The following is a 26,044-nucleotide window of genomic DNA, read 5'->3' on the forward strand; positions in this document are numbered from 1 at the left end:
TGCTTTAAGTCTTACTGGCTTTTCTCCACTTAGGACCATTTACTGGAACTCAAACCTACATGTCCTTAATTGTGGAGAACAATTTGGAATAGAAAGGGAGTTTCAAAGACAAGTGTTTTTGACACTGACATAGTTGTGTAAAATGTCAGATTTATGTCTTGGGTCTGAGGTACCAGACTCTCAAGGTACCTATTGCAGTTTGTTGTTCCACAAAATGGATTTTATGTCCATTTTCCATGGCTACCCAGAGAATAATAACAGAGAGCTTGAAGTTCCCTTAGCAACAGCCAGGCCACCAAATGCAAGTCTTCCTCTGAGAGTGTCCAAAAGAGCTGGACTCTGGGATACAGTTTCATGTACACAGTACTATACTTTCTGTGGAGTTACCAGTGGCATTTTTCATCCATTGCTTCAGACAGTGAGAGGATATTTACTGAGTACAGTCACCCCAAGATTTGGAGACAAATAAGCCTCCTGGCCTCTGGTAGCTCCTTGTTCACGAACATGGACATAAATAATTACCAAGCAAAGTGACAACAATGCAGTGAAAGAACACTCTGAGTGTACCATGTGTAACTACCCTGGGGGATTAGGGAGAGCTTCCAGGGAGGTCGTGTGTGAGCTGTCATGATGGCAGAGGGGAAAGTGAGGTAAGGGATCTCCGCTGGAAGGAGCAACATGAGAAAAGACGTTATCAGGGCAGTTGGAAGTCAGGATTTGTATATAGGGAGACAGGAAGTAATGCCTGAAGAGTGGGGGGGTGGGTGCAGGGGGACGATGGCCTATCAGAAAGCCTTCTGTGTTTCATTCTTCAGCTTTGGTTACTTTGTCCCTACTCCTTGGATCAAAATACACATCTTACCACAGAGCAAAGGTAGACAGATACAGGAGATGCAGAAGAGCGTATCCCAGAGAGCCTGGTGTAGCTGAAGAGTCTGCCACTGGAGTGAGAAGCCTTGCCTTTATCGAGAGAAGTAGCTCTGAATTGCAGTTTTCAAAACAATAATGTTAAGTGGACCAAGGTACATTTTGAAGTAGACAACAAAAAGGACTTCCAAATAGAAGGAGTGTACCATCTGGACTATTAGAAGGCAAGGAGAGGGTTTTTCTATGAAGAATAAAAAGGGAAAATGGAATTTTATCTTTCTGGATTATGTTAAAGTGAGAACTATACTAAGGCATAATTCCAACAGAACCTGTGCAGCTTCTCCAATTTTGATTAATATGATTGCATTTATCTGAAATTGCTAAGGTATGAATATTGACTTCACTGGGCCATTGCAGGGAATAAGTAAATTACATATGAGAAAGTGCCCATCACAGGATCTAGTGCATAATATAGAATGAGAAAATTGCTTCCTTTTTTACCCCCCTTACCTCTTACTTTCTTCCTTTTTGATTCTTCTTTCCTTCTTATTTTGATGGTGAAGGGAGATATCCATCTAGATAGGGGTTTTCACAAGCAAGCTGTTGAATTTGTATCTACCAAAACTCATGCATTGAAATAAGTGTGACAGGCTCTTTTAAATTTTTTTCAGCTCATTTTCACCCTTGTGATTGTTGACAGTAAACCCTTGGAACTGCAATATGTTTCCTGACCACCTTTTCCCTCCTTGTCACACATGGAGGCTGTTATTTGCTCTGGGAGCCAATTTCCAAGTCTATTACTAGGAGGACTGATGCCAAGGTAGGAAAATGGGGACAGACTCTTTCCTTTGGAAATAAAAGGAGACATGTGGTAGGGAAGTTTCCAAAAGCCTAGGAACTCAGTATGTATTCACAGAGTCTTGACTTGAGTTTTTATTTCCCTTGGGGTCTTTGTGTGGCCCCATGGTGTAGGTGTGGGACTGTGATTCTCCCAGGCCTACTGTGTGATAAAACCAGATGCTATACGAAAGACTGAAACTGCTGACCAGAGAGCTTATACTTTCAAAGGGGCACTTAATTAAAAACAGGGATGCGAGAAACTCTGGAAACATGAGTGTTTCAAGAGAATGAACCTTAACCATTTGGCATTCTCTCAAGAAAGTCCCTGCCAGAGGTGCTTCTAGAGCACAGGTCTGATTATGTCGTGCTCATTTGCACAAACCTTCTTTAACCGCTCATTGACTTCAATATAAAGTTTTAAATCTCTTTTTATGCTAGTGAAACTCATGCGCTCAGAGTTAATTCCGCGTACACTAGATGTAGGTGTTAAGGACCAATCTTGTCTTCCCCTTAACCTTCTCTGGGTCCTTAAGATCTCTGTGTAGAGCTGAAGTTGGAAAGGGATGCACGGTGAATTGAAGAGAGCTGTTCTGAAGCAGAGTGTTAGTTATCTGGCAGCCTGTCCTTGTTGTTGGTTCGTTAGAGTGGCCTGTGAGGATTTGCAGATCCTCTGTAGTGTTTAGCTGAAGGGGCTGAGGGCCCCAGGGAACCTGGAATCAGACGCGTGCATTTACTCACTCAGGCCCTTCTCTGAGAACAGGCTGGTCATCCTTCTCGTGTTCAGGTCTCTGAACTTTAAAAATTTAAAAATTCCTGCAAAGAAACTGCAGATTGAGTAAAGAGGAAGGTACTGCTTAGAATGCAAGCAAAAGAGAACAGTGATAAGATGATAGTGTGGATATTGCCACCCATAGAATGAGCTCCTAACTGCTGGTCAGCTGACCCAAAAGAAACATCTTTATCTTCTCTTTCTCATAGGGTGCTGAGATGCATCACAATGAACTCTGAGTATGGAAGTCAAAACAGTCCTTTAGGTTCTGGTTTTTCAAAGATACTACCTGGGAGAAAAGACATATTTTCTGGGTAGAATGCTGGCTCATAAGTGCATTATAAACATGTTTTTCAGCCCAAAACACACTTTACAATGGATATCATGGAAGAATGCAGGAATTAACAGCCATTGTTTAAAAGCCAGAAAGGGGCAGTGGACCAAGTCAGGAATAGGTGAAAGACAAAACAGTATTGTCTTCTCAGTCTAGGAACTACCTGGTAAGAAGCAGTGTTCTTGACCAGCGGTTTCTAAATGGGTTGTACACACTCCAGGATACACAAGATCAAGATCATCCATTATGATGTGGATAGAAAACATTAGGACTTCTGTATTTCACCAAATAAAGGAAAAAAATGAAGTTTTGATAGTATTTACTATATGGGCCAACATGGATGTCTTTCCTAGGTCCACATGTCAGATGATCCCACCTCAAGTTTAGCTAATGAACTATCAGGCTTCCAAAATAGGAGAGAGTTCACAATGGTACTTTACACTTTGTTCACTTTTGGTATGTGGTGATGTTCTGCAGTTTCTGTGTGCCTAATTAAGCAGATTTGCTACCCATCTAGTTTTGACCAAACTAGCTTTCTATAAACAACAAATGACTTTAAAAATTCCTGCAAAGAAACTGCAGATTGAGTAAAGAGGAAGGTACTACTTAGATTGCAAGCAAAAGAGAATGGTGATAAGATGATAGTGTGGATATTGCCACCCATAGAATGAGCTCTTGGTTATCAAAATTAAGAGGTAAGAGCAGTGGGGTGCCTGGATGGATCAGCCAGTGAAGAGCTCAGCTCAGGTCATGATTTCAGTCAGGGTCATGAGATTGAGCCCTGCATGAGGCTCCATGTTCAGTGCAGAGTTTGCCTGAGACTCTTCTCCCTCTCCCACTTCCCCTCCCCCTACACACACCTGCTTGCTCTCTAAACAAATAAATAAAATCTTTTAAAAATTAGGCAAAAGTGGGATGCCTGGGTGGCTCAGTCAGTTAAGCATCTGCCTTCAGCTCAGGTCATATTATCTGGGCCCTGGGATCGGGCCCCACGTCGGGCCACTTGCTCAGTGTGGAACCTGGTTCTCCCTCTGCTTGCCACTCCACCTGCTTGTGCTCTCTCTCTGGCAAATAAATAAATAAAATCTTTTTAAAAATTGAGGTAAGGGGTGCCTGGGTGGCTCAGTGAGTTAAAGCCTTTGGCTTGGGTCATGATCCCAGGGTTCTGGGATCGAGCCCCACATCAGGCTCTCTGCTCAGCAGAGAGTCTGCTTCCCTTCCTCTCTTTCTGTCTGCCTCTCTGCCTTCCTGTGATCTCTGTCTGTCAAATGAATAAATAAAATCTTAAAAAAAAGAGGTAAAAGCAGTAGTGATACAATAGGATCTGAAAAGGAATCAACCAAAAATAAGAAATAAAAAATTACTCACGAGGTTATTTTAAATATTTTTAAAAACAATATGATCTAAATAAGCTTTGCCCTATGCTTTGACTACATGTTAGCTAATGACAGCACAGAGCTCACATGATAAGCAAAATATTTAAAAATATGGTTTATTTCATCTTAACCTTTTAAAATTTATATTTTTATGTATAGTTTATAAGTCATAACATACTAGTAGAGACATGCATTATATACATTTATATATATATGTATATGTATATACACACATATAGATGTTGAAAAATATTCAAAGACTTGTACCGATGGAAAGCATTATGAACACATTGCTTTAGGAAATTATGACCATGAGAAGATAAAATATTCCAATGTCAATGAATTATGATTCTTGTTAGTCCACCACTCTATCTGTCATTGTATTGTAAAATGAGGTGAGAGAGATTACTTTAATCACTTCTTTCATAAAATATCACAAAAGTCAAGTTTCATAGTTGAGTAAATTCATATTCCTCAAGTGGAAAAGATGGCCTCTTTATGATGTCTTGGGACATTGGATTATGTTTGGCATTGGGCTTTATTCACCACGCACTGATATGCTCTCCTTCCATGTTTGCAGAAGTGGGTGTATGTTACAGTGCTCAGGAGCATTCATTGAGTTGGGCCAGTTGGACTCTGTCGTACATGTTCTGGAGGAGGGAGACCTCAGTGAAGCTGTGAAGTTTTCAGGACATGTCATCTTCTCTAGAGACTCTTCTGGCTGGAAAAGAGGGAGAAAAAATCTTCACTGTGGATGGGTAGACGGTTTCGTGTCTCACAACAGCCTAGATTAAACTGCATTAAACAATGAAATCATGGTTCTTAGTTTTAATCAAGAGTGAGACGTGAAACTTGGAATTAGAGAGTACTTAGTGGCAACATTAATTTTGAAGTGCTGATTTAAACATAAAGGCCAGTAAAATGTGAGATATTGTCAAGAGAGGGATTGTAAACAACTTCTGTTGTTAAAACTAAATATAGCAAATCATTAATTGAATACCTGTTATGTGCCTTCTTGCTGGGATGATACAGGTCTGTTTACTATAATTTACAGAGATTCAGAGAGTTGGAAAATTTCAGAAAAAAGCTACCTACTATAATCACTGGAAACAACCAAAGGAAGATAGAATATATAAGTAATTATAATTCCTTAGAAAGGTGAAGGTGGGAGGAGGAGCAGGGACAAACCTATAACAAAGAACAATGATTCCTTGTTAATCCTTTCTTTCCCTTTCTTTTTCTCTTTTTCCTTCTTTCTTCCTTCCTTCCTTCCGTCCTTTCTCTCTTCCTTCCTCCTTTCCTTCCTTCCTTCCACCCTCCATTCCTCCTTCTCTTCCTTCCCCCTTCCTCCATTTCTCTCTCTCTCTCATTAAGAAAGAACAAGGTAGGGATGGGGGTGGTAGGAAAGATGTACACCAGTTGAACCAATTATGTTTACCAGAATACAACATTAGTGTCCCCAGATGCAAAGTCATATGTGGAAAGAGTAGGGTATCAAGAAGATTCCAGATCTATGTCCCTAGAAGAGTAGATGAAGTCCCCACCTGTGTTTTCTCCACCTCCCAACAGCTTCTTCTTCATAAACCATTGACCTCATTCTCAGCCCAGTAATATCCTTTCCCCAAATGGGATTTTGGCCAGGAAAACAGAAAACATTGCCAGATTCCAAGCAGGGAAGTATAGCATATAGAAAACAATTATACTGTTAGATGGAGTTGGGGACTGATAGGGAAAGCTTCAAATGGGTTCTAGGAAACCAATACAGGATAGAATAACCACAGACCACTAACAATGACCTCCCATGCATGTAGCATCAACACGGGTAATTTGCCAAAATGTGTTCCAAAGCCCTGGCACATCTACTGAAAGTCAGGTGTCTGCCTGTATCTGCCACAAAAACGATATGACTTCAGCTTCTCTTCTACCTTCTGTCTCTCCCATGAATGCCTCTCACTGACAGAATCTAAACCAGAAGCTGGCTGGTTAGGAAATGCAGCCCAAGACTTGTAGCCCTTATGATGTAGGAGTGAGTAGAGTCTCTAACAGGTGATCTAGCCCAGTCATGTTTTCTTATTTGGGGTAATTAATATCTTCCATCTCTCCTGGTAGTCCTGTGTTTTAGTACAAGATCATTTAATATCTAGAATTATTTGATATAGGGCTTTAATAGATACTGTATCAGTAATAAATTGATCTGATCTGATATACATTTTTAATTGAGTTGAAGTTCAAGAAGAAAAGACCCCCTTGCTCCAGTGGGGGGTTCCACATACTTGGTGCTGAGTCATACTGCTGTATTGGAGAGATTTTTTTATTGCCCTTCTCCTGCAACCTACTCTCTGCAAAACTCTCTTGTTCTCCCCCTCTCTTGTGTTTCTCTCTATTACCAAGGGTTATTCTGCTGTCCTTCTGAGATGGCCAGTAACACTTTCTTCCATCAGGAATACACCTCTGTCGCTGGGCCACAAGATAAGCTTTATACTCTGATTTTAGAGCAAAAAACCAGAAATTATTATTGAGTCTGTTCTAACTTTCAGTTTATCCTTGGGAAACTGGAATCTCTTCCTTTAAGACTGAAGACACTATGGGGGCACCTGGGTGGTGCAGTCAGTTTGGGCGGCTAACTCTTGGCTTCAGCTCAGGTTGTGACCTCAGGGTTGTGAGATCAAGCCCAAAGTCAGGCTCTGCACTCAGCCTGGAGTCTGCTTAGGTTTCTTTCTGCCTCTCCTGCGCTCTTTCTCTGTCTCGAATAAATGATTACATCTTAAAAGAAAAAAAAAACAAAAAACAGGACACTATGAGAGAAGATGCCGTGGGGAATGCCCCAAATTAGTGATTATGGGCAAAAGTAGTTTTATAAGACTTGTTGCCTAGGGAAGGAATTTGGGGCAGAGAGCAGTTTCTTGTTGACTTTAATGTTTGCAGTTAAGAGAAAGGTGTTTATTCTCATTCCCTTTGCCCAAGAGCCCCAGAATGAAAACAGATCTTCAGCTTCAATTGCTCTTTTATCTCTTCCTTATAAGGAGGGTAAATATCATGACACATACCAGTCCCAGCAACCAAGCAGAGCACGATGTGGGATGTGCAGGCACACCTGAGTTTGAAGTGGGCATGTAGGTTCACTCCTTTCCTGTGACATCAACTGCATCCAACAAGGACACCTGCATTAATGCTTGGAAGCAGGACTTAGAAAAGTAAAAACCTAGACATTTATTTAAGCTTCAAGGTCAAATTATTATTATATTCAAAGCTTCAAATTATGTTTCAGGCTTCTCAGTCAAGCCTGAAATTATAACTGAAGGTATAGAATAGTCGTGATCAGCCATGTCTCCTTTCTCCCCATACCCTGGTGGTTGTGAAGGCTGGGGAGACCTTGGTAGCCTGGGAGAGGACCCTTCTTATGGCAACACCATGGACTTCTCCTTCTTGACCATTGCACATCATCAGGACCAGAGACCCCTGTGAGAAAGTAAGGAGAGTCCATGGATTGTCACATTTTGCCTCTGTAAGTCTCTTCACAGAGCTCTGAGTGTAATACTGATCTAGGAGGCACTGGTCACAACTGACATTTCTTTCCTCTAAATTAAAAGCATAAGAGAGAATTTTGAAGAATTGAACAAAGTCTACATGCTTTATCTTATGCTGACATTTTGATTTTTTTTTTAAGGAAATGCATTTCCCAACTGTATCCTGTAGATAGATAACTCTATTATTCCACCCATTTGTTGGAATTGTAGAAAATATAATCAAACTTGCCAGCATGCTCAAGTCATAGATTTTGCAGCTTATCATAATTCATGCAGGCTGTGCCACAGGTTCTAGCTGGGCTCAAAAAAGGCATGGAAGATATTAGAGAAACCCTCTCTGGAGATATAAAAGCCCTTTCTGGAGAAATAAAAGAACTAAAATCTAACCAAGTTAAAATTAAAAAAGTTATTAATGAGGTGCAATCAAAAATGGAGGCTCTCACTGCTAGGATAAATGAGGCAGAAGAAAGAATTAGTGATATAGAAGACCAAATGACAGAGAATAAAGAAGCCGAACAAAAGAGGGACAAACAGCTACTGGACCACGAGGGGAGAATTCGAGAGATAAGTGACACCATAAGACGAAACAACATTAAAATAATTGGGATTCCAGAAGAAGAAGAAACAGAGAGGGGAGCAGAAGGTCTATTGGAGAGAATTATTGGAGAGAATTTCCCTAATATGGCAAAGGGACCAAGCATCAAAATCCAGGAGATGCAGAGAACCCCCCTCAAAGTTAACAAAAATAGGTCCACACCCCGTCACCTAATAGTAAAATTTACAAGTCTTAGTGACAAAGAGAAAATCCTGAAAGCAGCCCGGGAAAAGAAGTCTGTAACATACAATGGTAAAAATATTAGATTGGCAGCAGACTTATCCACAGAGACCTGGCAGGCCAGAAAGAGCTGGCATGATATATTCAGAGAACTAAACGAGAAAAACATGCAGCCAAGAATACTCTATCCAGCTAGGCTATCATTGAAAATAGAAGGAGAGATCAAAAGCTTCCAGGACAAACAAAAACTGAAAGAATTTGCAAACACCAAACCAGCTCTACAGGAAATATTGAAAGGGGTCCTCTAAGCAAAGAGAGAGCCTAAAAGTAGTAGATCAGAAGGGAACAGAGACAATATACAGTAAAAGTCACCTTACAGGCAATATAATGGCACTAAATTCATATCTCTCAATAGTTACCCTGAATGTAAATGGGCTAAATGCCCCAATCAAAAGACACAGGGTATCAGAGTAGATAAAAAAACAAAACCCATCTATATGTTGCCTAGAAGAAACTCATTTTAGACACGAAGACACCTCCAGATTTAAAGTGAGGGGGTGGAAAACAATTTACCATGCTAATGGGCATCAAAAGAAAACTGGGGTGGCAATCCTTATATCAGATCAATGAGATTTTAATCCAAAGACTATAGTAAGAGATGAGGAAGGACATTATATCATACTCAAAGGGTCTGTCCAACAAGAAGATCTAACAATTTAATATATCTATGCCCCTAATGTGGGAGCAGCCAACGATATCAACCAATTAATAACAGAATGAAAGAAACACATCAATAATAATACAATAATAGTAGGGGACTTGAACACTCCCCTCACTGAAATGGACAGATCATCCAAGCAAAAGATCAACAAGGAAATAAAGGCCTTAAATGACACACTGGACCAGAAGGACATCACAGATATATTCAGAATATTTCATCCCAAAGCAACAGAATACACATTCTTCTCTAGTGCACATGGAACATTCTCCAGAATAGATCACAAGCTGGGTCACAAATCAGGTCTCAACTGGTATCAAAAGATTGGGAGCATAACAAATAACATGGAGGACATGGGGAGATGGAGAGGAGAGGGAATTGAGGGAAACTGGAAGGGGAGATGAACCATGAGAGACTATGGACTCTGAAAAACAACCAGAGGGTTTTGAAGGGGCGGGGGTGGGGTGGGGTGGGAGGTTGAGGAACCAGGTGGTGGGTAATAGGGAGGGCACGTACTACATGGAGCACTGGGTGTGATGCCAAAACAATGAACACTGTTATGCTGTAAACAAACAAACAAACAAATTAAAAAAAAATGATTTCCAAAAAAAAAAAAAAAAAAAGATTGGGATAATTCCCTGCATATTTTCAGACCACAATGCTCTGAAGCTAGAACTCAATCACAAGAGGAAATTTGGAATGAACCCAAATACATGGAGAATAAACAGCATCCTTCTAAAGAATGAATGGGTCAACCAGGAAATTAAAGAAGAATTGAAAAAATTCATGGAAACAAATGATAATGAAAACACAATGGTTCAAAATCTGTGGGAGGCAACAAAGGCATTCCTGAGAGGAAAATATATAGCGGTACAAGCTTTTCTCAAGAAACAAGAAGGTCTCAAGTACACAACCTATCCCTACACCTAAAGGAGCTGGAGAAAGAACAAGAAGGAAACCCTAAACCCAGCAGGAGAAGAGAAATCATAAAGATCAGAGCAGAAATCAATGAAATAGAAACGAAAAAAAAAAAAAAACAAAAAAACTCACAATAGAACAAATCAATGAAAATAGGAGCTGGTTCTTTGAAAGAATTAATAAGATTGATAAACCCCTGGCCAGACTTATAAAAAAGAAAAGAGAAAGGACCCAAATAAATAAAATCATGAACGAAAGAGGAGACATCAAAAAAAAAAAAAAAAAAAAAAAAAAAAAAAAAAAAGAAAGAGGAGACATCACAACTAACACCAAAGAAATAGATAATTATAAGAACATACTATGAGCAACTCTACACCAACAAATTTGACAATCTGGAAGAAATGGATGCATTCCTAGAGACATATAAACTACCACAACTGAACCAGGAAGAAATAGAAAACCTGAACAGGCCCATAACCAGTAAGGAGATTGAAACAGTCATCAAAGATCTCCAAACAAACAATAGCCCAGGGCCAGACAGCTTTCCAGGGACATTCTACCAAATATTTAAAGAAGAACTAATTCCTATTCTCCTGAAACTGTTCCAAAAAATAGAAAAGGAAGGAAAACTTCCAAACTCCTTTTATGAGGCCAGCATCACCTTGATCCCAAAACCAGACAAGGATCCCACCAAAAAAGAGAACTACAGACCAATATCCTTGATGAACACAGACGCAAAAATTCTCATCAAAATACTAGCCAATAGGATTCAACAGTACATTAAAAGGATTATTCACCATGACCGAGTGGGATTTATTCCAGGGCTGCAAGGTTGGTTCAACATCCACAAAACAATCAATGTGATAGAACATATTAATAAAAGAAAGAATAAGAACCATATGATACTCTCAATAGATGCTGAAAAAGTATTTGACAAAGTACAGCATCTCTTCCTGATCAAAACTCTTCAAAGTGGAGGGATAGAGGGCACATACCTCAATATTATCAAAGCCATCTATGAAAAACCCACCACAAATATCATTCTCAATGGAGAAAAACTGAGCTTTTCCGCTAAGGTCAGGAACACCGCAGGGATGTCCTAGTATTCATCCAATGTAGTACTAGAAGTCCTAGCCTCAGCAATCAGACAACAAAAGGAAATTAAAGGCCTCCAGATCGGCAAAGAAGAATTCAAACTATCACTCTTCGCAGTCGATATGATACTATATTTGGAAAACCCAAAAGACTCCACTCCAAAACTGCTAGAACTTGTATAGGAATTCAGTAAATTGTCAGGATATAAAATCAATGCACAGAAATCAGTTGCATTTCTCTACACCAACAACAAGACAGAAGAAAGAGAAATTAAGGAGTCAATCCCATTTTCAATTGCACCCAAAACTATAAGATACCTAGGAATAAACCTAACCAAAGAGACTAAGAATCTATACACAGAAAACTATAAAGTACTCATGAAAGAAATTGAGGAAGACACAAAGAAATGGGAAAATGTTCCATGATCCTGGATTGGAAAAATAAATATTGTGAAAATGTCCATGCTACCTAAAGCAATCCACACATTTAATGCAATCCCTATCAAAATGCCATCCATTTTTTTCAAAGAAATGGAACAAATAATCCTAAAATTTATGTGGAACCAGAAAAGACCTCAAATAGCCAAAGGAATATTGAAAAAGAAAGCCAAAGTTGGTGGCATCACAATTCAGGACTTCAAGCTCTATTACAAAGCTGTCATCATCAAGACAGCATGGTACTGGCACAAAAACAGACACATAGATCAATGGAACAGAATAGAGATCCCAGAAATAGACCCTTAGCTCTATGGTCAACTAATCTCCGACAAAGCAGGAAAGAATGTCCAATGGAAAAAAGACAGCCTCTTCAATAAATGGTGCTGGCAAAATTGGACAGCCACATGCAGAAAAATGAAATTGGACCACTTCCTTACACCACACACGAAAATAGACTCCAAATGGATGAAGGACCTCAATGTGAGAAAAGAATCCATCAAAATCCTTGAGGAGAACGCAGGCAGCAACCTCTTCAACCTCAGCTGCAGCAACATCTTCCTAGGAACATTGGCAAAGGCAAGGGAAGCAAGGGCAAAAATGAACTATTGGGATTTCATCAAGATCAAAAGCTTTTGCACAGCAAAGGAAACAGTTAACAAAACCAAAAGACAACTGACAGAATGGGAGAAGATATTTGCAAACGACATATCAGATAAAGGGCTAGTGTCCAAAATCTATAAGGAACTTAGCACACTCAACACCCAAAGAACAAACAATCCAATCAAGAAATGGGCAGAGGACATGAACAGACATTTCTGCAAAGAAGACATCCAGATGGCCAACAGACACATGAAAAAGTGCTCCACATCACTCGGAATCAGGGAAATACAAATCAAAACCACAATGAGATATCACCTCACACCAGTAAGAATGGCTAAAATTAACAAGTCAGGAAATGGCAGATGCTGGCAAGGATGCAGATAAAAGGGAACCCTCCTACACTGTTGGTGGGAATGCAAGCTGGTGCAACCACTCTGGAAACAGCATGGAGGTTCCTCAAAATGTTGGAAATAGAACTAGCCTATGACCCAGCAATTGCACTACTGGGTATTTACTCTAAAGATACAAACGTAATGATCCGAAGGGGCACGTGTACCCGAATGTTTATAGCAGCAATGTCTACAATAGCCAAACTTTGGAAAGAACCTAGATGTCCATCAACAGATGAATGGATAAAGAAGAAGTGGTATATATACACAATGGAATACTATGCAGCCATCAAAAGAAATGAAATCTTGCCATTTGCGATGACGTGGATGGAACTAGAGGGTATCATGCTTAGTGAAATAAGTCAATCGGAGAAAGACAACTGTCATATGATCTCCCTGATATGAGGATGTGGAGATGCAACATGGGGGGTTAGAGGGATAGGAGAAGTATAAATGAAACAAGATGGGATTGGGAGACAAACCATAAGTGACTCTTAATCTCACAAAACAAACTGAGGGTTGCTGGGGGGAGGAGGGTCGGGAGAGGGGGAGGGGGGTTATGGACATTGGGGAAGGTATGTGCTATGGTGAGTGCTGTGAAGTAAGTAAACCTGGCGATCCACAGACCTGTACCCCTGGGGATAAAAATGCATTATATGTTTATAAACAAATAAGAAAGAAATAAAAAATTTTTAAAAAAAGATTCTATCTTCAGTTACAGTCACTTTAACACCTAGGGCTTTAACATATGAATTTGAGGTAATACAATCCAGTCCATACACTGTGTACCACTGGATTTCCTGCCTATCACTCAGTTTTCAGTTGGGCATGTTGGAAACTGGTCTTACTCTAATTCTCCTGCACTGCAAGAGAATCAATTCTCTCTGAATTAGACATTCTAAGAAGTATCTGAATAAAGTTACAAGTATGATTCTGCTCTAATAACATTTTATTCAAACCTCTTACAGCACTTTTTATAAGCCTTATTAAGCTACGCATTTTTGATGTATAATTATATTCATAAATTTTTATACATATGGTTTTCTGGTTCTTTTTGTTACTTTCCAGATCTATTCTTTTTTTTTTTCTATACTATTTTCTGTCTTGGAAAGTTATCAGGTTAATTCTCTTGCCTTCCTATGGTTTGGAAGCCATACTGGAAAAAAGGTAGAGGAATAAGGCCAGGGTATTAATCCTTGTACTCCCTTGCTGCAAGGTTTACTGATTGTCAGAAGGTCCTGCTCTTCTGAAAGAAACTTTTTCTAGGTGATTCTCTCCGCCTTGAGTCTAAGAACTCCCCTCATCCTTTTGTGACTACAGAGTCCCTGCTACTAAGCTCAAGTCATGGCACTATGTCTTGTAGTTCCTTGAAACTCAGCAGACACATTTGAGAATAGTTCATTATTCCAAGATTATTTGTTCATAAATCTTCAAAGTAGCCTGAATATACTATTTGTTGCATACAGAGGAACTGACTGATACAAAATAAATCACTAAGTCAGATTTCTATTCTTACTTATTCTCTGTAAGTCAATTAACATGCACTTAATTTCTCAGGAAAATCATTTGTATTGACTGGGATGATGTTGTTACAGCTTGAGATGTTTACCCACAAAGCATTGTAAGAGCTCAGCAGTATGTAAGGAAATGGAGAGGAAGCTGAGATGACTAAGGCAAATGGTCTACTGGGACTGTGATGGGAGGAATCCAAATCATAGTGTCCAGAAGTCTGTGGTGAACCTGAGCATGACCCAGGCTGGAATTTATATGCAAGGAAGTAAGAACTGCTTCCAGAGTCCATCCACTTTCAGGACAACAGACCGGAAATAAGCATCTCCCATTCACACATATTAAGTTAAACATGTGTTCATGATGCTAAACATATGTGTTTCACTAGTGAAATCCAATAGTTTTCTTTATTTTGAATAATTAAGTAATGCTTCTCATAAGCCCCTCCTTTATTCCCCCTGAATGGCCCTTGTGCCCAAATGTTACCCACCCTGACTCTAAGCTGTTATGTTGATTAAGAACAGTTACCACATGGTGGCCTAAAGCTTGGACTCTAGAGCCAGAAAGACTTACACTCAAATACTCTTTCTGTCATGTAGTAGTTACACTACTAGTTACTTTGCCTCCCTGAACTTGAATTTTCTTGTCAATAACTGGGGACACTCTCAGTATTTATCTTGAAACACTGTCATGAGACATTGAATAAGATCCCTTTGGTAGAATGATTAGCTCAGTTCTATGCTTAGCATCAAGTAAGCATGGACTAGTTGCTGATCACACTCTTCCACCCACCTCAGCTGCTCAGCCTCAGGCAGGGGCCACTTCATGGTCCTGTGTAGTCAACCTGCCTTAGGAGCCTTCTTAGTTCAAATTGAGTAGCATAGAGGATAGGTCCAACATGAAAAGAGTAGTAGGGATTAAATGGGATTGGAACTCTGAAACAGCTCAGTTGCAGAAAGGTGGGTGGACAGGGAGGCTGAGGACAGCAGGCCACCTCAGCAGGCCCATGAGGTAATGGGCATTAACAGTGTGGTAAAAGCATGGCTGTTCACCCTGCTAGTTTTTTTTTTTTTTTTTTTTTTTTAATCTGGAGCTGAGGGCAAGGAGCATGATAGCTAGCCCTAATAGCTGGAATGGGAGAACATAGAGTTGTCAGGTCAGAAATGTGAGTCAATTTTGTCAGCTCTGATGTTCAAGATCGACTCATCATCTGTTGCTGCTATATAAAACAAGTACTTCATAAAGACCAACAGAGCTGGATTTCTACTCCTGGCTTATGACTTTTTAGCCATTTCATCTTAGGTAAGTGACTTCATCTCTCTGAGCCTCAGTGTCCTCATCTATAGACTGGGAAAAGAATATCCCCCTCGTTGAGGAATGTGTTAAATCATATAAGATATGAAAAGTCTAAGCATAAATAGATTCTAATTTAGAACTATTCCTAGTTTTCTCTTCTTTTGTTATATTTCTCTTCAAAAGGTCACCCGTTATCTTGGCTACCTCAAGTCATAGTACCTCATCACTTTCCTGGAAGTTCTTCTAGTCCATGACAAAACAACCCTTTTATTAGACTTGGCTTTTTATAATGAAATGCTTGTGTAAGGTCAGTTCTCTGAGTTGACATAGACTATGTCCAATCCCTATTTCACATTACTGAACTTCTTACATTATGGCCTCTTAAGTTTTTTCTTTCCAACGTAAACACTTGTAGTTACTTCAGCCATCTCTCAAGCATGAGGCCTATGGATACTTTCACCAGACTTCTCAGTTAGTGACATTTGTCAATTTCTCTTTTCAATTTTTCTTATTTCCCAAGAAGCAAATGTTCACAATTTTTAAAAAGGGAAAACATACAGACTTAATAAAATGAAAATGACTTCTAAGGCAGTATTTGCTCTTTCACAGTCTACCCTGGGGATCTTCATTTCTTTGCTATCATGAGTCATCTGGCACATGCCGCTGGTACCATCTTGATACAATAGCTCTCCTGGATTGAAATTAGGTGGCAAAATATAAATCTTCTTAAGTTGCTCATTAGAGATAATTGAGAAATGGATGAAGAAAGCAGTGCTGAACCCTGCAGAAGATGCAGATACCTCATTAATCTACCTCATTTTGTACTACCATTATCTCAAATTGCAAATTTGTTGTACTTTCATCATATTTGTACAAAGGGAGATTTTCTGGCTTCAAGGGATTAGATGGAATCTATAATATGGCCTAGAACAACATCCACTCCCCAAATCTTGAGTGGTAGAAAAACCATAGCCTGTTCTATGAGGTCAGTTCTTCCAGGTGTCATGACTGTCTTCCCTCTAGAAGTTTGGTTTTTCTGTTTTTGTGCTTTTTTGGTATCCCAGGAATTATCTTGTTGAAGTGTGAACTGAATTCATTATTCCTGTACTTGTCCCAGTGCTTAAAGTTTCAGGTTCAGTCATCTCCTAGCCCCCAGATCCCAGTCTTTTCATGACTTTGATTACCCAGAATATCGTAGACGTAGAAAGGAAAGCTTAGGTAGCCTGTATGGTCGTGGAAGATGGGCACTCCCAAATGCAGAAGCAGTTTTCCAGATTTCATCCCCAGAGCATGGTTTATACAGCCCTAAATGTATATAGTAAGAAACATATAATAGGAATTTATAATAGGAAATGGTATATGGTCTCTATTCATGCCTTCGCTACCCAAATGCACACACATGCACATGCACATGAGAAAGAACACTGAGGAAGGTTTGGTTTTGAAGTCTAGCATTGCTTATTTCTTCTCCAGGCTGAAAGATCTAGTATTTCTAAACTCTGATTCTCCTTTTGTGAATTTTCATATCTTTACTCACTGCTAGAGGCCCTGTCCCTACGTGTCCATTAAGTAGATGACTGAGTTCCAGGTTTGTAGCTGACAGGTAGAACAGTTGTTCCTCTGTCCCCCTACCCCAGCCCAGCCCAAGGTTCAAAGCTCCAACATTCAGCAACTCTGCAGTTCATGATGAAAAGTGATGAAGACCAAATGGGAGGAAGCTAGAGGAAAATCAGAGTTGGAAGCTCTTAGGTATTTGGGATTAGATGCCAAGTCATGGGCTAGTATTTTCCTTCTGGACTTTGTTTTTCTTGGAAGAGTATGGAAGTGAAGAGGGATTTGGATCCCTGGAAGCAAGGACCAATGAGAGAGCCTCAAATCTCTGCAGTATAAACCCAGGCTGCTGCTGGACCATTTGTTCCATGAAGGCAGGAGTTCTGTGCCATCCACCTTCGTTTCTCTAGCTTCTGGCACTTAGGGCTTGATAAATGCTTGCTGAATAAAAGATTGAACAATGCATGAAAGTTGAATAACGTTTTTTGCTTTGTATCCTCACTATGATTATTTATTTTCCTCTTCCTTCTTAGTTTTTGCCAAGCCTTTTTCAAAATTCTGTGCTGTCTTGTATGCTTAGGGGCTGAGTATTAGAACACTTGCATTGATAGTTGGCCAGAGGTTAAAAGTAACATATGGAAGTGACATGTCACTGGAGCCATTAAGGAGACTGGGGTGGGACAGAAGTGTGAATGGAAGAAAGACAACGAGGTCCCCAGGAGCTCCAATCCAGGGATCTAGGTTGCTTCATATTGGGCATTTTAGTCCTTCTCTTAAATAGGATGCTGATTCCTTTATATACAGGACATTCTGGAAAGGTGTCTTTGTTTCTTTAAGTAAAAAATCAGAGGCAGAGTGAAAATTGTTGAAAAGTAAGCTGCCTGGAATCTGAGGCTGATAAAAGGTGAAAGGTCGGAAAGTTTCATGTGAAGAGAGGGAAACCATCTCAGGAAGAACCACACTGGGACCTCTTTTCAACTTGTCTGACTCCAGAAAACATTGTTTTCTGAGTTTTAAAACTATGTCTGCAAAGGGTTGGCCCTCTAGGACTCAATAAATAACACTGGAAAAAAAAAACACCACAGAAAAGAATGAGTGAGAGTTGCCTTAAATCTAAATGGACTACTTTATCCAAAAAAACAACAAAAAAGTTTATTTTACGAGTTTGTGATCTGAGTATTGACTTGATTCATGAAAACCTATGTGTCATAAGCCCTCATTCTAGGCAAAAGGACAGATCCTGGACCTGGTCATCCAGATTCTATCTGGGATCTCAAATCCTCACTTTTAGACCTCAAGGACTCTTCTTTCATCTTGACACACAGCATCATCTGAAGGGTGTGGTTTGCTGAAGGACTGAGCTGGCACAGCAAGAATCAGTTTGCCAAGAATCTTCTTCACCCCTTTCATCTACTCATTGTTCTTCAGGCTCTCACCCTCACCCATTCCTACCCCACACCACACTATATGGTCTCCTCGTTCTGATTGAGTCCAGACTTGTGTCCATGGGGAAAATCATATTCTTGTCCAATGGCAGAGATGAAAATAGTGTGAACAGTGTATCCTTTGCAGTCAGAAGACTTTATAGTTACGGTTTAGCTTTTTGGAAGAATTTCCACACTTTTCTATGGACGAATACTCACACTGACTCCCTCTGGTAGGAAGAGTAGCTGGTGTGCCCTTTCTACTTATACTCAGCTCTCCCTCAGCAACCCAGGCACGCTGCTTTTTATAAGAAGGGGAGAAGTCAGGCTAATGGTGTAAAGCTCTGTAGAGTCAGACAAAGACTCTCCAAGGGAGCCAAACATTCACCTTTCTAAAATTTGTTAAGTGAGAGCAGAGGAAAATGCACAATCAGAATTAAAATGAATTGCCTTGGGTAGCTAGAATGAAAGGTAAAGGATTTTTGAAAGATTTTTCAGGGCTTTCTTTTTTGAAAAGGATAACAGCCCTTAAAATAAGTAAGACTTTCTTCAAGGTCTAAGAGACACCATGATCTCACTTTGAGCTTTGAGTGACAACACCCCCATTGCTTATTTCAATAGAGGCCTTCAGAATTCATTAACTTAAGGGGAGGAACATAGCATGGGGAAAGAAAAAAGGGACAAAGAGGGGCATGATCACCCTGAAAATATCCCAACATAATTTCTTTATCCTGTTGTTTAAGAGGGAGAAATATGTTAACTGCTTGAAATACAATGGTTTATGAAGTCAATTTTTGAATCATGAAACAAATCACTGTTATATTGCTCAATTTAGTGAAAACAACTTTTAAATAATAGGGAGAAATAGAAACCAAATCAAAGGAAGAAATACTGAGTATCAAGCCAGTCACACCAGATTAGGTTCTCTCTAGGCCCCACAGCAAACGTTTTAGCCTTTCTCTCTCCCTCTCCACTCAGAGAGTCTTTGCAGATTAGGAAACCTCCAGAGGCACCTGGGTCATTCACAGACTGATTGGTGGTGTAGTAAGTAGATTGAGACAATGGGGGAGCTGATTGCTTATTATTAGAGAGGAGTTGTTACAGTGATGGTAGGGGGAAAGAATTGGGAGCAGAACAGAGATTTTGTTGCATTTTGACAGAGATCCTACTTCCTACGGTCTCATCTAAGCATGATACACACCTGAGCTTATTTTCCCATGTTGATGGGCTTAAATGAGGTGACAAGATACCCTAGTTCCTGATAGTCAAGATGACCTCTTTCTTTACTTAATTACCACAATGCCTCAAATGCCCACAACAAACTAGCGTAAGTACTGATGCTGGAGAAACGTTCCTAAAGTCATGTGATTCTAGACGTTCTGCCAGGGATGTATGTGGCCACCCCAGAAGCATCACAGAACACTTCTCTGGCTGGCAGATGGAAATATTTTTTTAGTTTTGAAAGCTTTACTTTCTAGTACCTTTGCTCCTATTTTCTTCACTGTTTTCTTCATGTCACAAGTCTCATAGCAGAGAGAGAGAGAAAATCATCAAATACAGAAATGAATCTGTTCTTGAGTAGGTGAGAGAGATAGAGCAAGCAAAAAGAGTTGCTGATTTTAATTGGGGTTAGCAGACACCGGGGTTTTGGTGTCAAAAGTGAAATCATATAGTGGAGGGGAGTTATCAGCTACTCAAATGTGGATCCCTCAACTGCACAGACCAGGCAGCCTACCTGGACATGGTGTGTGTGTGTGTGTGCATGTCCACACACCTGTGCACATGAATGTGAGGCAGAAAGAAGAAATGCATCAAAGTTTCAGGCACAGGCCTGTGGGTGTCTAAGCCTGTGTTCCAGCTCCCCTGCAGGTGTCACATTCTGAGCAACTCGGATGGGGCACTCTTTCTGGACTGTTGTACAAGATCTGTAGGCCTCCTCTAGAGGGTAAAATATCTTTCCAAGACCTTTCCTTCTTGGCGTTGGGTATTTGCCTGGAAGAGACTAAAGACAATTAATTTAGCAAAGGTTTCCAGCCATCTCTCTCCCAGATAGGTTTTCTTCTTCTGTGGACCACCATCTTGAGGCCATCCCCAGTAATGGGGAAAGCTTAGCAGCCATGCAGAAAAACATCTTTCAAAATTTGCGGTAAGAAAACATTCCTTAGCTAGGATACAAAGAACACAAACCATGAAAATAAAGTGATAATTTTGATAACATTATAATTACAGTTTATTAGGAAATCCACACAAGCACAGAGACAGTTCAAGAAATAGAAGAAGGATATTCACAACACTTATGAACCCCTTATCCCCCAAACAAATCATATACAGAATAATACTAAAGTCTGTAAAGCACTATGAAATCAAATAAGCTGGGCAGGGCAGGGGAGCTGCAATAGGCAAACAGAAAATTCCCAGAAGAAATATGAGTAGCCAGTAGATATAGGACGGGATACTCTGGGTCATTAGCAGGTACAAAAATTATCATTAAAACCACAAATTTCGGGGTGCCTGGGTGGCTCAGTTGGTTAAGCAACTGCCTTCAGCTCAGGTCATGATCCTGGACTTCCAGGATCGAGTCCCGCATCAGGCTCCCAGCCCCTTGGGGAGTCTGCTTCTCCCTCTGACCTTCTCCTTTCTCATGCTCTCTCTCACTCATTCTCTCTCAAATAAATAAATAAAACCTTAAAAAAAATTAAAACCAGGAGGAGTCAAGATGGCGGAGAAGTAGCAGGCTGAGACTACATCAGGTAACAGGAGATCAGCTCAATAGCTTATCTAAACATTGCAAACACCTACAAATCCAATGGGAGATCGAAGAGAAGAAGAACAGCAACTCTAGAAACAGAAAATCAACCACTTTCTGAAAGGTAGGACTGGTGGAGAAGTGAATCTAAAATGAGGGGAAGAGAGACCGCAGGGGGGAGGGGCCGGCTCCCTGCAAGCGGCGGAGGAATGGAGCACAAAATAAGGACTTTTAAAAGTCTGTTCCACTGAGGGACATTGCTCCAGAGGCTAAACCGGGGTGAAGCCCACGCGGGGTCAGGGTGGCCCCAGGTCCCGCAGGGTCACAGAAGGATCGGGGGTGTCGGAGTGTCGCAGAGCTCGCAGGTATTAGAACAGAGAAGCTGGCTACAGAGACAGAGCCGAGGACTGAACTCTCAGCTCGGGGTTACCTTGAACTGGTTGCGGGCTGGGTGAGCTCGGAGCGCGGCTAGAGGCTGGGGATACGGGAGTGATTGGGTGCTGTCCTCTGGGGGCGCACTGAGGAGTGGGGCCCCAGGCTCTCGGCTCCTCCGGGCCGGAGACTAAGAGGCCGCCATTTTCATTCCCGTCCTCCGGAACTCTATGGAAAGCGTTCAGGGAACAGAAGCTCCCAAAAGCGAACCCGAGCCAATTACTTAGTCCGGCCGCCGGTAAGGGCGGTGCAATTCCGCCTCGGGCAAAGACACTTGAGAGTCACTACAACAGGCCCCTCCCCCAGAAGATCAACAAAATATCCAGCCAGGACGAAGTTCATCTATCAAGGAAAGTAGATTCAATTCCTAAGACAGCAGCGCAATTCCAAAGGAGGAGAAAGCAAAGCACAGAACTCATGGCTTTCTCCCCATGAATCTTTAGTCTTGTGGCTACTTCAATTTTTTTTTTCTTTTTTCAAATTTTTTTCTTTTTACTTTTTTCTTCTTCTGCTAAATTTTTTAAAACTTTTACCCTTTTCTTTTCTAACGTTTTTTGACTAGTTAATCTAAATACATATATATTTTCTTTCTTTTTTATATTTTTTCTTTATTTGTTTTATTTTTTAAATTTTTTTCTTTTTTTTTTCTGAACCACTTTTTATCCCCTTTCTCCCCTCCACAATTTGGGGTCTCTTCTCATTTGGTTACAGCGCATTTTTCTGGGGTCTTTGCCACCCTTTTAATATTTTATTTGATCCTTCATATCCTCTTATCTGGACAAAATGACAAGGCGGAAAAAATCACCACAAACAAAAGAACAAGAGACAGTACTGAAGGCTAGGGACCTAATCAACACAGACATTGGTAATATGTCAGATCAAGAGTTCAGAATGACAATTCTGAACATTCTAGCCGGGCTCGAAAAAGGCATGGAAGATATTAGAGAAACCCTCTCTGGAGATATTAAAGCCCTTTCTGGAGAAATTAAAGAACTAAAATCTAACCAAGTTGAAATCAAAAAAGCTATTAATGAGGTGCAATCAAAAATGGAGGCTCTCACTGCTAGGATAAATGAGGCAGAAGAAAGAATTAGTGATATAGAAGACCAAATGACAGAGAATAAAGAAGCCGAACAAAAGAGGGACAAACAGCTACTGGACCACGAGGGGAGAATTCGAGAGATAAGTGACACCATAAGACGAAACAACATTAAAATAATTGGGATTCCAGAAGAAGAAGAAACAGACAGTGGAGCAGAAGGTCTATTGGAGAGAATTATTGGAGAGAATTTCCCTAATATGGCAAAGGGACCAAGCATCAAAATCCAGGAGATGCAGAGAACCCCCCTCAAAGTCAACAAAAATAGGTCCACACCCCGTCACCTAATAGTAAAATTTACAAGTCTTAGTGACAAAGAGAAAATCCTGAAAGCAGCCCGGGAAAAGAAGTCTGTAACATACAATGGTAAAAATATTAGATTGGCAGCAGACTTATCCACAGAGACCTGGCAGGCCAGAAAGAGCTGGCACGATATATTCAGAGCACTAAATGAGAAAAACATGCAGCCAAGAATACTCTATCCAGCTAGGCTATCATTGAAAATAGAAGGAGAGATCAAAAGCTTCCAGGACAAACAAAAACTGAAAGAATTTGCAAACACCAAACCAGCTCTACAGGAAATATTGAAAGGGGTCCTCTAAGTAAAGAGAGAGCCTAAAAGTAGTAGATCAGAAAGGTACAGAGACAATATACAGTAACAGTCATCTTACAGGCTAATAATGGCACTAAATTCATATCTCTCAATAGTTACCCTGAATGTTAATGGGCTAAATGCCCCAGTCAAAAGAAACAGGGTATCAGAATGGATAAAAAAAACAAAACCCATCTATATGTTGCTTACAAGAAACTCATTTTAGACGCGAAGACACCTCCAGATTTAAAGTGAGGGGGTGGAAAACAATTTACCATGCTAATGGGCATCAGAAGAAAGCTGGGGTGGCAATCCTTATATCAGATCAATGAGATTTTAAGCCAAAGACTATAATAAGAGATGAGGAAGGACACTATATCCTACTCAAAGGGTCTGTCCAACAAGAAGATCTAACCATTTTAAATATCTATGCCCCTAACGTGGGAGCAGCCAATGATATCAACCAATTAATAACAAAATCAAAGAAACACATCAATAATAATACAATAATAGTAGGGGACTTTAATACTCCCCTCACTGAAATGGACAGATCATCCAAGCAAAAGATCAACAAGGAAATAAAGGCCTTAAATGACACACTGGACCAGATGGACATCACAGATATATTCAGAACATTTCATCCCAAAGCAACAGAATACACATTCTTCTCTAGTGCACATGGAACCTTCTCCAGAATAGATCACATCCTGCGTCATAAATCAGGTCTCAACTGGTATCAAAAGATTAGGATAATTCCCTGCATATTTTCAGACCACAATGCTCTGAAGCTAGAACTCAATCACAAGAGGATAGCTGGAAAGAACCCAAATACATGGAGACTAAACAGCATCCTTCTAAAGAATGAATGGGTCAACCAGGAAATTAAAGAAGAATTGAAAAAATTCATGGAAACAAATGATAATGAAAACACAACAGTTCAAAATCTGTGGGACACAGCAAAGGCAGTCCTGAGAGGAAAATATATAGCGGTACAAGCCTTTCTCAAGAAACAAGAAAGGTCTCAAGTACACAACCTAACCCTACACGTAAAGGAGCTGGAGAAAGAACAAGAAAGAAACCCTAAACCCAGCAGGAGAAGAGAAATCATAAAGATCAGAGCAGAAATCAATGAAATAGAAACCAAAAAAACAATAGAAAAAATCAATGAAACTAGGACCTGGTTCTTTGAAAGAATCAATAAGATTGATAATCCCCTGGCCAGACTCATCAAAAAGAAAAGAGAAAGGACCCAAATCAATAAAATCATGAATGAAAGAGGAGAGATCACAACTAACACCAAAGAAATACAGAGAGTTATAAGAACATACTATGAGCAACTCTACGCCAACAAATTTGACAATCTGGAAGAAATGGATGCATTCCTAGAGACATATAAACTACCACAACTGAACCAGGAAGAAACAGAAAACCTGAACAGGCCCATAACCAGTAAGGAGATTGAAAGAGTCATCAAAAATCTCCCAACAAATAAAAGCCCAGGGCCAGACGGCTTCCCAGGGGAATACTACCAAACATTTCAAGAAGAACTAATTCCTATTCTCCTGAAACTGTTCCAAAAAATAGAAATGGAAGGAAAACTTCCAAACTCATTTTATGAGGCCAGCATCACCTTGATCCCAAAACCAGACAAGGATCCCACCAAAAAAGAGAACTACAGACCAATAACCTTGATGAACACAGATGCAAAAATTCTCACCAAAATACTAGCCAATAGGATTCAACAGTACATTAAAAGGATTATTCACCACGATCAAGTGGGATTTATTCCAGGGCTGCAGGGTTGGTTCAACATCCACATTTTATTAATGTGATAGAACACATTAATAAAAGAAAGAACAAGAACCATATGATACTCTCAATAGATGCTGAAAAAGCATTTGACAAAGTACAGCATCCTTTCCTGATCGAAACTCTTCAAAGTGTAGGGATAGAGGGCACATACCTCAATATTATCAAAGCCATCTCTGAAAAACCCACCGCAAATATCATTCTCAATGGAGAAAAACTGAAAGCTTTTCCGCTAAGATCAGGAACATGGCAGGGATGTCCATTATCACCACTGCTATTCAACATAGTACTAGAAGTCCTATCCTCAGCAATCAGACAACAAAAAGAAATTAAATGCATCCAAATTGGCAAAGAAGAAGTCAAACTATCACTCTTCGCAGATGATATGATACTATATGTGGAAAACCCAAAAGACTCCACTCCAAAACTGCTAGAACTTGTCCAGGAATTCAGTAAAGTGTCAGAATATAAAATCAATGCACAGAAATCAGTTTCATTTCTGTACACCAACAACAAGACAGAAGAAAGAGAAATTAAGGAGTCAATCCCATTTACAATTGCACCCAAAACTATAAGATACCTAGGAATAAACCTAACCAAAGAGGCTAAGAATCTATATGCAGAAAATTATAAAGTACTCATGAAAGAAATTGAGGAAGACACAAAGAAATGGAAAAATGTTCCATGCTCCTGGATTGGAAGAATACATATTGTGAAAATGTCTATGCTACCTAAAGCAATCTACACATTTAATGCAATCCCTATCAAAATATCATCCATTTTTTTCCAAGAAATGGAACAAATAATCCTAAAATTTATGTGGAACCAGAAAAGACCTCAAATAGCCAAAGGAATATTGAAAAAGAAAGCCAAAGTTGGTGGCATCACAATTCCGGACTTCAAGCTCTATTACAAAGCTGTCATCATCAAGACAGCATGGT

The sequence above is a fragment of the Meles meles genome, chromosome 13 (assembly GCF_922984935.1).
Source record: "Meles meles chromosome 13, mMelMel3.1 paternal haplotype, whole genome shotgun sequence".
Taxonomy (NCBI): Eukaryota; Metazoa; Chordata; class Mammalia; order Carnivora; family Mustelidae; genus Meles; species Meles meles.